Source organism: Cebus imitator, unplaced genomic scaffold (assembly GCF_001604975.1).
Source record: "Cebus imitator isolate Cc_AM_T3 unplaced genomic scaffold, Cebus_imitator-1.0 Scaffold36, whole genome shotgun sequence".
Taxonomy (NCBI): Eukaryota; Metazoa; Chordata; class Mammalia; order Primates; family Cebidae; genus Cebus; species Cebus imitator.
The window spans coordinates 4,278,600-4,287,621 of record NW_016107351.1 but is presented as its reverse complement, the minus strand read 5'-3'; the positions used below and the strand labels follow the sequence as shown (position 1 = coordinate 4,287,621).

At 51.8% G+C, this 9,022-nt stretch overlaps 1 long non-coding RNA gene across 1 annotated transcript; it reads left to right on the top strand.

Annotated features, from left to right (window-relative positions):
* Positions 1 to 281: 281 nt before the first annotated feature.
* LOC119470586 lies at positions 282 to 2,424 on the top strand. Its single transcript, XR_005199511.1, has 2 exons — positions 282 to 950; positions 1,736 to 2,424. It is a non-coding gene; the product is annotated as an uncharacterized LOC119470586 (long non-coding RNA).
* The last annotated feature ends 6,598 nt before the right edge of the window (positions 2,425 to 9,022 follow it).

Here is a 9,022-nt window from a genome sequence, read left to right as displayed (position 1 = left end):
TGCAATGGCGCGATCTCGGCTCACCGCAACCTCCGCCTCCTGGGTTCAGGCAATTCTCTTGCCTCAGCCTCCTGAGTAGCTGGGATTACAGGCACGTGCCACCATGCCCAGCTAATGTTTTGTATTCTTAGTAGAGACAGGGTTTCACCATGTTGACCAGGATGGTCTTGATCTCTTGACCTGGCGATCCACCTGCCTCGGCCTCCCAAAGTGCTGGGATTACAGGCTTGAGCCACCGCGCCTGGCCCTCATTCATTCTTCTCCAGGGTCCCATTCTTGGAAGTAAGGACCCAACTGAGCCAACAGGAGCCAATTGTGGTCACTGACTCCAACTGGGTGGTCAGGGCCTGGGAGTCTGAAGGACAGGGCTGCTCTAGATGGGAGAGCAATGTTCAAATGAAGGGAGGGCAGTGTCCCTGTGAAAAGAATCATGGCAGGGCCCTTGACTGCCCTCCTTTGAGACCTTCTACCCTCAGAAGCTTTCAGCAATAGAAGGCAGTCAGGGGCTGGGCTTCTGGAGGGGCTGCCACACCCCTTGCTGTGACGGCCAGGTGCCTATCAGCTTGGGAGAGGTTGTGTTGGCCAGAAGGCTCCTGTGGGGTCCCATCCCTCAGGCAGTGATCTCTCTGGCCTTGATGGCGGGGCGGGGAAGGAACCCTATTTAAGGCAGATGGGTTCAGAATTCTGTCCCTGTCCACTGTGTCTCCTGGGCAGCTGTGGAGGGCAGTGGCCACTCCAGGCGTGGACTTGCCTGGGAGAGATGTTTGGGGCTACCACCCTCATACTAGCTGCCAAAGAAAATATTTTTTTGCAGGTTTCCTGCGACCGAGAATGAAACTCAACACCCAGCAGGATGAGCTGTGTAGGGCGGGGATGGAGGCTTGGCTCAGGGATGGCAGGGCTCCGGCCACACCAGGGCCTACAGGTCCTGGTGGCTGTGAGGGGGCTGGGTGAGCAGTTGAGAGTGGGGCTGGCCTGGGACCCCAGGAGAAGTGGGGTTGTTGGGGCCAGGTCTGGTGGCTTATGTCTGTAATCCCAGCACTTTGGGAGGCCGAGGGGGGCGGATCACCTGAGGTCAGGGGTTTGAGACCAGCCTGGCCAACATGTCGAAACCCTGTCTCTACTAAAAATACAAAAATTAGCCAGGCATGGTGGCATGTGCCTGTAAAATCCCAGCTACTCGGGAGGCTGAGACAGGAGAATTGCTTGACCCTAGGAGGTTGTAGTGAGCTGAGATCACACCACTGTACTCCAGCCTGGGCAACAGGGCAAGAATCCATCTCAAAAAAAAAAAAAAAAAAAAAAAGCTATTTCGAAAAAAAAAAAAAAAAAAAAAAAAAAAAAAAAAAGAAAGAAAGAAAGAGAGAGAGAGAGAGAGAGAGAGAGAGAGCAAGCAATGGGGTTGTTGGGAAAGTGCGTGCACTAAAAAGGCCAAGGAGACGGCTCAGGCTGAGCCTAGACACTCACCAAGAGGCAGGTGACTTCTCAGGGAAGATTGCAGAAGCTCTGGCTAAAAAGAAATGGGATAATGACAAACACGTCTGAAAAATACAGAATGTACACGGAGTTTAGGAAGTTCAGATAAACCAAAAGAAAAAAATACAACTGATATTCATACAGAGCATTCCTCTTAGTATTTTGGCCCATATCACTCATTCTTTGTCTTTGCATATGATGATCACATACATAGCAAATGATATTGCACGTGCTGATTTGTTGCCTTTTTTTAACCCAGGAAGTTATCATGGACATCTTCACATGTCATTAAGCGTTTTCCTGCAATTCCACTTGGAATGTCTGCACAGCATTCCAACGTAGCTCTCTCCCTGGGAGGCAGAATGCGGTTGGCAGTGGCAGCTCCAGGCTTGGTGGCCCTTATAGCTCCCAGCCCCAAAGAGTAAGCAGGTGTCCTCAGCCGTTGCCATGGAAAATACCTGAGGAAGGCTCTGATTGGCCAGGCTTGGATCCTGTGCCCATCCTTAAGCCAATCCCTGAGGCCAGCAGGATTGAGGACTTTGATTGGCCAGGCCTGAGCCATGTGCCCATCCTGCAGCCAGGAGGAGGCAGCTTAAGGGATGCTGAGGAGACGATAAGCAGAGATCCCCCAGGCTGCAAGCTAACAGGAACTCCACACATATGACTGGGAAAATGCCCCCTGATATCTTGGGTCTAAGGCTGCAATCTGTGAGATCCAGCCCTTGCTCCTGAAGAAGCCTATAGTTTTGGGGAGACCCCAAAATATGGAAAACTTAGTTTAAAAAGGGTTCAGTGTCAAACATGAGGTCAACACTGCAGGAGGCCTTTGCTGCGGGACAGACCTGGGTTTAAGGCCCATTTCCACCATGACCTCAGCCAATCTCTTTTCTCTTCTGGAGCTGAGCTCCCTTCTGCGTAAAGTGGGAATAAAAACACCTGCCACACTCATAAGTGGTTGAGAATTTGATCTGCTGCCATAAGCAATTTGGAGCCTGGCACATCGTAGGTGTTTAATAGGTAATAATTGGTAGTAGTAGGCCAGGCCAGGCCGGGCCGGGCCGGGTGCAGTGGCTCACGCCTGTAATCCTAGCACTTTGGGAGGCCGAGGTGGGTGGACCACCTGAGGTCAGAAGTTCAAGACCAGCCTGGCCAATATGGTGAAACCCCGTCTCTACTAAAAAAAAAAAAAAAAAAAAAAAAACACAAACAAACAAAAAACATAGTAGTAGGCCGGGTGTGGTGGTGGCTCACACCTGCAATCCCAGGAGGCCGAGGTGGGGGGATCACCTGAGGTCAGGAGTTTGAGACCAGCCTGGCCAACATGGTGAAACCCCGTCTCTACTAAAAATATAAAAATTAGCCGGGTGTGGTGGTATGTGCCTGTAATCCCAGCTACTTGGGAGGCTGAGGCAGGAGAATCGCTTGAACCTCAGGGGAGGTTGTAGTGAGTCAAGATTGCGCCACTGCACTCCAACCTGGGTGACAGAGTGAGACTCCATCTCAAAAAATAAAATAAAATAATGAAAACCACGGAACTGTCTGCTTTAAATGGGTGAATTCTATCTTCATATAACTATTTTTTTAAAGGAAGGGAAAAAGAAATGTGAATCTGAGGCTTGAAAGCTGGGTTAAGTTTAGAGAATTCAGGGAAAAGAAACCTTCCAGGTGGCAGGGAGGACTTGCCTGAGGCCAAGGGGAAGCACGTGTGGTTCTCGGGCATGACCTGGTGAGAAGAGGCTCACGGTGCAGGGCGTGTGCTGGAAGTAGGTGGGGAGGGGAAGGCAGACTCAGGCGACCCTGGAATCCTCGAGAGAGGAGCCGGGGGCCGGGCCTCCTACTTCTATCTCTGTGCAGCTCAGAGTGTCAGGACAGACAGGGACCGTTCCGCGGCTTTGTCAGGACGCTGTGAACAGGAGAAACTGGGCAAAGGCTCAGCCCACTGGCTCCCAGGAAGATGCACTCCAGAAGCCCTGTGCCTGTGGAGGATGAGAGTGTGTCCACGCCACCTGCTCACACCCCACCATCTGCAGCTGGCCTCTCCTTTCCCTGATATCCCTGCATGCTTTCTGCCAATGATCTCTTATCCACCTCCTCTCTGAGCCAGGACTCACACGAACCACGCACATCCGCTGTGATCTAGCCAGTAAGAAATAAGGCGGAGCAGAGCAGCGGCAATGGCAGTGCCACCAGCTCCCGCATCGCCATCCTCTCCTCTTGGACAGGAACGCCCTCAACACGGGAGTATGTTTTGCCACTTGGCGCCCACCCCAGCCCTCAGAGCTATGAGGTCTGCTGGTTGAGTGCTGGGCATCTGAGTGGGAGTTGTGGGTGAGGGAGGGGCCAGAGGAGGCGAGAAGAGCTTCTCACGCATGGGCTGGAGAAGGCAGAGCTTTGCTGGCAAAAGAGTAAATGAAATTAAATGAAGCCACCTTAAGAGCACGTGAAGAAAGGACAGGAGTCACACACATTGGCTAAGATGGGTGATGTTTCCGGGACGCTGGTGGCAGGAGTGTGAAGACTCTGAGGCAGCTGTTGTGGGCTTGATGCAAAGAAGATCTGGGAAGGAGGAAGTAGGGGTGTTCTGCTGAGTATTTTAAAAACAATGCCTTCATTAAAAGCCTTCATTAGACGCCTGTAATCCTAGCACTTTGGGAGGCTGAGGGAGGATTGCTTCAGCCCAGGGGTTCAAGACCAGCCTGGGCAACACATCGAGACCTTTATCTCTACAAAACATTTTAAAAATTAGCTGGGTGTGGTGCTGGCCTGTATTCCCAACTACTTGGGAGGCTGAGGTGGGAGGATCACTTGAACCTGGGAGGTTGAGTCTGCAGTGAGCTGAGATCATGCCACTGCACTCCAGCCTGGGCAACAGAGCCAAAACCTGTCTCAAAAAAAAAAAAAAAAAAGCAGGCGGCCTGGAAGACATGAAGCCAGGTCTGTGTTGTCCTCCCAGTGCTGCTGAAATCTGATGTTTTCCTGAGACCTGGTCCTGCTCGGGAGAAAGAACCAGGCTGAGAGCTGGCGAGGGCTGCCCTCCACAGCAAGGGCTGGGCCGGCTGCTTTGCAGGCCCTATGACCCAGCTTTCCCTCAGCTTCTCCATCCTCACAGACATCATGAGATACTGCGATCGCTTTGCTCTCTGTGATCATGGAGTGTTTGATGGGGAGGCATGGGGCATAAGGAAGGGGCAGTCCTGACATCTTGAGGGCCTCTGCTGCCCTCAGGCACCCTCTGAAGGTTGGCATCATGGTGGCAAGTCCCAAGAAGGTGCAAAAACCTCTAAAAGGCAGGTGAACTTCAAGGAGCATTCCAGGGCCAGCCCAAGTCCAGAACAGGACACACAGCAAAGCCGTTCTCATCCGCGTGGGCAGACACTTGGCCTCCCCGCACTGCTCTGGAGGGCTGCCCACCAGCCTGGGCACCCCATGCCCCTTGCCTTCCTGTGTGTAGAACTTCACAAGAGACAAACGGCTCACCCTCAAATCAGAGTAGTGGCCTCGTGGCTTTGGAGCTCAGACCTCAACCCTCTGCTGATTTCCTTTTGCCGCGTATCTTGATAGGTGTGATAACTTTGTGACCCCTCCCCCTCCACGGTGGCTCCACGGGCTTTGCACCCATCCTTGTACTGGCATCAGCTGCTTGAGGGAAGACTGCCAATCTCTGACCACCCCTCAGGGTGAGCTTCAGGTGCCCCCTGGCCTCCGCAGATACCCAGAGCCATGTTTTTATTCAGTGCACAGATGTTGAAGGTAGAGCTTGGTGCATCTCTGTACCGCGGTCATGCCCTGGTGACGACCGTACAGAACGAGAAATCAAATGTCACCAGTCCCCAGACACCAGTCCCTCGAGTCCCTCCCAGTCACTAGCCCTGCTCTAAGGTGACTGCTGTCCTGACTTGGGGCGCTGGGCATTCACTCTACCAGTCTTCTGTTTTAGGTCAGATCGTCCCAATCACACATCCCAATTTGCCAAAATCCCATCTGGCAATTTTTTTTTTTTTTTTGCAAAAGCAGTTCTATTTATATAGAAAACACAGTCTCTGCATAGTTTGGTTAAACTTTTTTTTGGGGGGGGAGGAGTATGGAGTCTTGCTCTGTTGCCCAGGCTGAAGTGCAGTGGTAGGATCTCGGCCCACTGCAACTTCCAGCTCCTGGGTTCAAGAGATTCTCCTGCCTCAGCCTCCCAAGTAGCTGGAATTATAGGCATGTGCCACCACATCTGGCTAATTTTTTGTATTTTTAGTAGAGATGGGGTTTCACCATGTTGGCCAGGCTGGTCTCAAACTCCTGACCTCAAGCGATCCACCTGTGGCAGCCTCCTAAAGTGCTGAGATTACAGGCATGAACCACCATGCCTGGCCAAACTTTTAATTTCTTGCCATCAGTTTGTATTTATCTATATCAGCGTGAGTGTCTTAGGGAAAAGTTACTAGGTTTCTAAGTTATCAACATCTTGAGCAATTTCTAGATTTGATTGACAATCTCAATCCTGTCCTGAAGAACCAACCCAAATAAAACTAAAGGACAGAAAAGACGGGAAGGTTTTCCCTGCCGCCGTGTTGTGATAACAGATGTCTCACAACGTGGGTTCTTGCGGCAGGCAGTGGGCAAGGGAAAGGCCGTCACCTCTCCAAGGCCGGGCCGCCACGCCAAGTCGCAAACGGACACACTTAATTCCGGGCTCCCTGTTGGGTGAGATGTTAAAAACATCTGTCTTGGCCGGCGCGGTGGCTCACATCTGTAATTCCAGCACTTTGGGAGGCCGAGGCGGGTGGATCACCTGAGCTCAGGAGTTCCAGACCAGCCTGGGCAACATGGTGAAACCCCGTCTCTACTAAAATGCAAAATATTAGCTGGGCGTGGTGGTGCCTGTGTGTAATCTCAGCTACTCAGGAGGTTGAGCATGAAAATTGCTTGAACCTGGGAGGCAGAGGTTGCAGTGAGCCGAGACTGTGCCATGGTACTCCAGCCTGGCAGCCTGGGTGACAGAGTAAGGCTCTGGCTCAAAAACCAAAAAGAAACAACGAGTGAAGCAGTGGAGGGCGCTCCCAGCCCGGGGTCTGCCTTCCTCCTTCCCCTCTTGCCCTGGGCTCGGGGCATTCGGACCCTGTCCCCTCCCCAGTGGGCGGCAGCCCTTCCCCGTGTTCAAGTTTGTCTTACATGGTCGAGCCCTCTTGGCCACAGAGCACAGAGGAGAAGGACAAGGAGAAGGAGAAGGAGCTGCTCGCAGCCTGGCCACCATGGTGAAACCCTGTCTCTACCAAGAATACAAAAATTACCTGGGCGTGGTGGCACGCAGCTGTAATCCCAGCTTCTTGGGAGGCTGAGGGAGGAGAATTGCTTGAACCTGAGAAGCAGAGGTTGCAGTGAGCTGAGATTGCACCACTGCACTCCAGTCTGGGTGACAGAGCAAGACTCCATCTCCAAAAAATAAAATAGGAAATTTGTCTTGCTTATGTCTGTTGAGTTGGAGTTTTATTTGCAAACCAGGGAGAGAGAGACACGCAGTATCAGAACACAGGGCGTTTCCACCCACTGAAGAAATTTCATTTTCTGAAAAAAAGGCCGTGATAAACTTTTCCTCAGTTTACCCATTTCTCATGGACAGGTAAAGATGGGCTGCCACCCTTCTGAGACCAGCTTTGGACTCGGCTCCAAGCGGCCGGTTCTGAAGGAAGTGTGCAGGGGACAGGCCCTGAGCACCCACACACTGGGGAGGGTGGGCGGACTGGGGAGGGGAGGCAGGAGGCTGGGCTGCTGGGCACACCTGTCCCAGAGACGCTCTCAGGACGCTGTTATTCCTGGAGGCTTTCTTGACCGTGCTCAGCAAAGCTTTATGTGTCAGCACCGCAGGATAGGGCTGGGTGCGTGGGAGGAAATCGCACTTGTAAAAGTTAACCTTGGGTAGAAAAAAAATAAAAATTAAAGAAAAGTTAACCTTGGGCAAAGAAAACAGGAGTGGCTGTGTCTCCGGCCGCAGGCTTTTGCAGTAACAAGGCTGAGTTCACGGCCATGAAACGTGCTGATAACATAAAGGCAGTGCCCCACACAGGTCCTGCACAGGCCGTCTATTGACAATTTCTGCCAACAACCCAGGGAAGCAGCGGCCGCCTGGTGCCAAGCAGATTGCCTCCTCTGGGCTGTGGGAGGCCTGAAGAGGCTCTGAGCACCAGGCCGGGGAGGCAGGGTGGCCCAGGCCCTTCTTCCCATCTTCCACCAAAGCCACATCTTAGAGGACTCAGCTGCAACATGGGGGTGGCATTTGGGTTTTGAAAACAAGTGACTGGGCCGGGCATAGTGGCTCACGCCTGTAATCCCGACACTTTGGGAGGCCGAGGCAGGCAGATCGCCTGAGGCCAGGAGTTCAAGACCAGCCTGGGACACATCATGAAACCCCATCTCTACAGAGAATACAAACATCTGGATGTGGCGGTGTGCACCTGTAGTCCCAGCTACTCAGGAGAAGGGAAAGTGAATGGCTGGGCATGGCAGCACATGCCTGTGATCCCAGCACTTTGAGAAGCTGAGGCCAGAGGATCGCTTGAGGTCAGGAGTTTGAGACTAGCTTGGGCAACACAGCAAGACCCCATTTCTACCAAAAAAAACCAAACACACACACACACAACTAGCCAGGCGCCATGGCACGTGCAGTCCCAGCTACTGGGAAGTTGGGGCAGGAGGATCACTTGAGCCCAGGTGTTCAAGGCTGCAGTGAGCTATGATCATGCTACCACGCTCCAGCCAGGGCAACAGAGTAGAGCCCTGTCTCTAAAAAACAAAAAGCAACATAATAAATAAATAAAACTTCATGAACCTTGCCATATTCAGAGGCAGAGAACATGTTTTATAACATAAACACCTAAAAATTCTAGATGAATAGCTATGCTTGTCCTCATTTATTTTCTCTCCAAGTATGAATTTTTTAAAAAAACTTTTTTATAGAGACAGGTGGGAGGATCACTTGAGCCTGAAAGGTTGAGGCTGCAGTGAGCTAAGATTACACTACTTCACTCCAGCTTGGGCGACAGAAACCCTGTCTCGGAACAAAACAAAAGAAGTGTCTTTTAAACAGCAGTTCACGACTCTTAATGGTTATAAAAGAAATACTTACTAGAGAAAAATAGAACTCACGCCTGTAATCCTGGCACTTTGAGAGGCCGAGGTGGGAGGATTGCCTCAGCCCAGGGTTTTCCACCTGCCTGGGCAGCATAATGAGACTCTTTCTCTACAAAAAATAAAAAAATTAGCTGGGCATGGTGACATGCCCCTGTAGTCCCAGGTACTCAGGAGGCTGAGTTGGGAGGATTGCTTGAGCCTGGGAAGTCAAGGCTGCAGTGAGCTATGATCTTGTCACTGTACTCCTGCCTTGATGACAGAGACCCTGTCTCAGAAACAAAGCCACCACCCCCCGACACACACACACAAAATCAATGTCTGTCACATGGAATCAGATCACGCCTGTTCTGGTTGCGTATGAATACACGCTGCGTCCACTAGGTAGGGATGCGACGCTCTTGCTTAAGATGCTCTCAACTGTAACTATGTA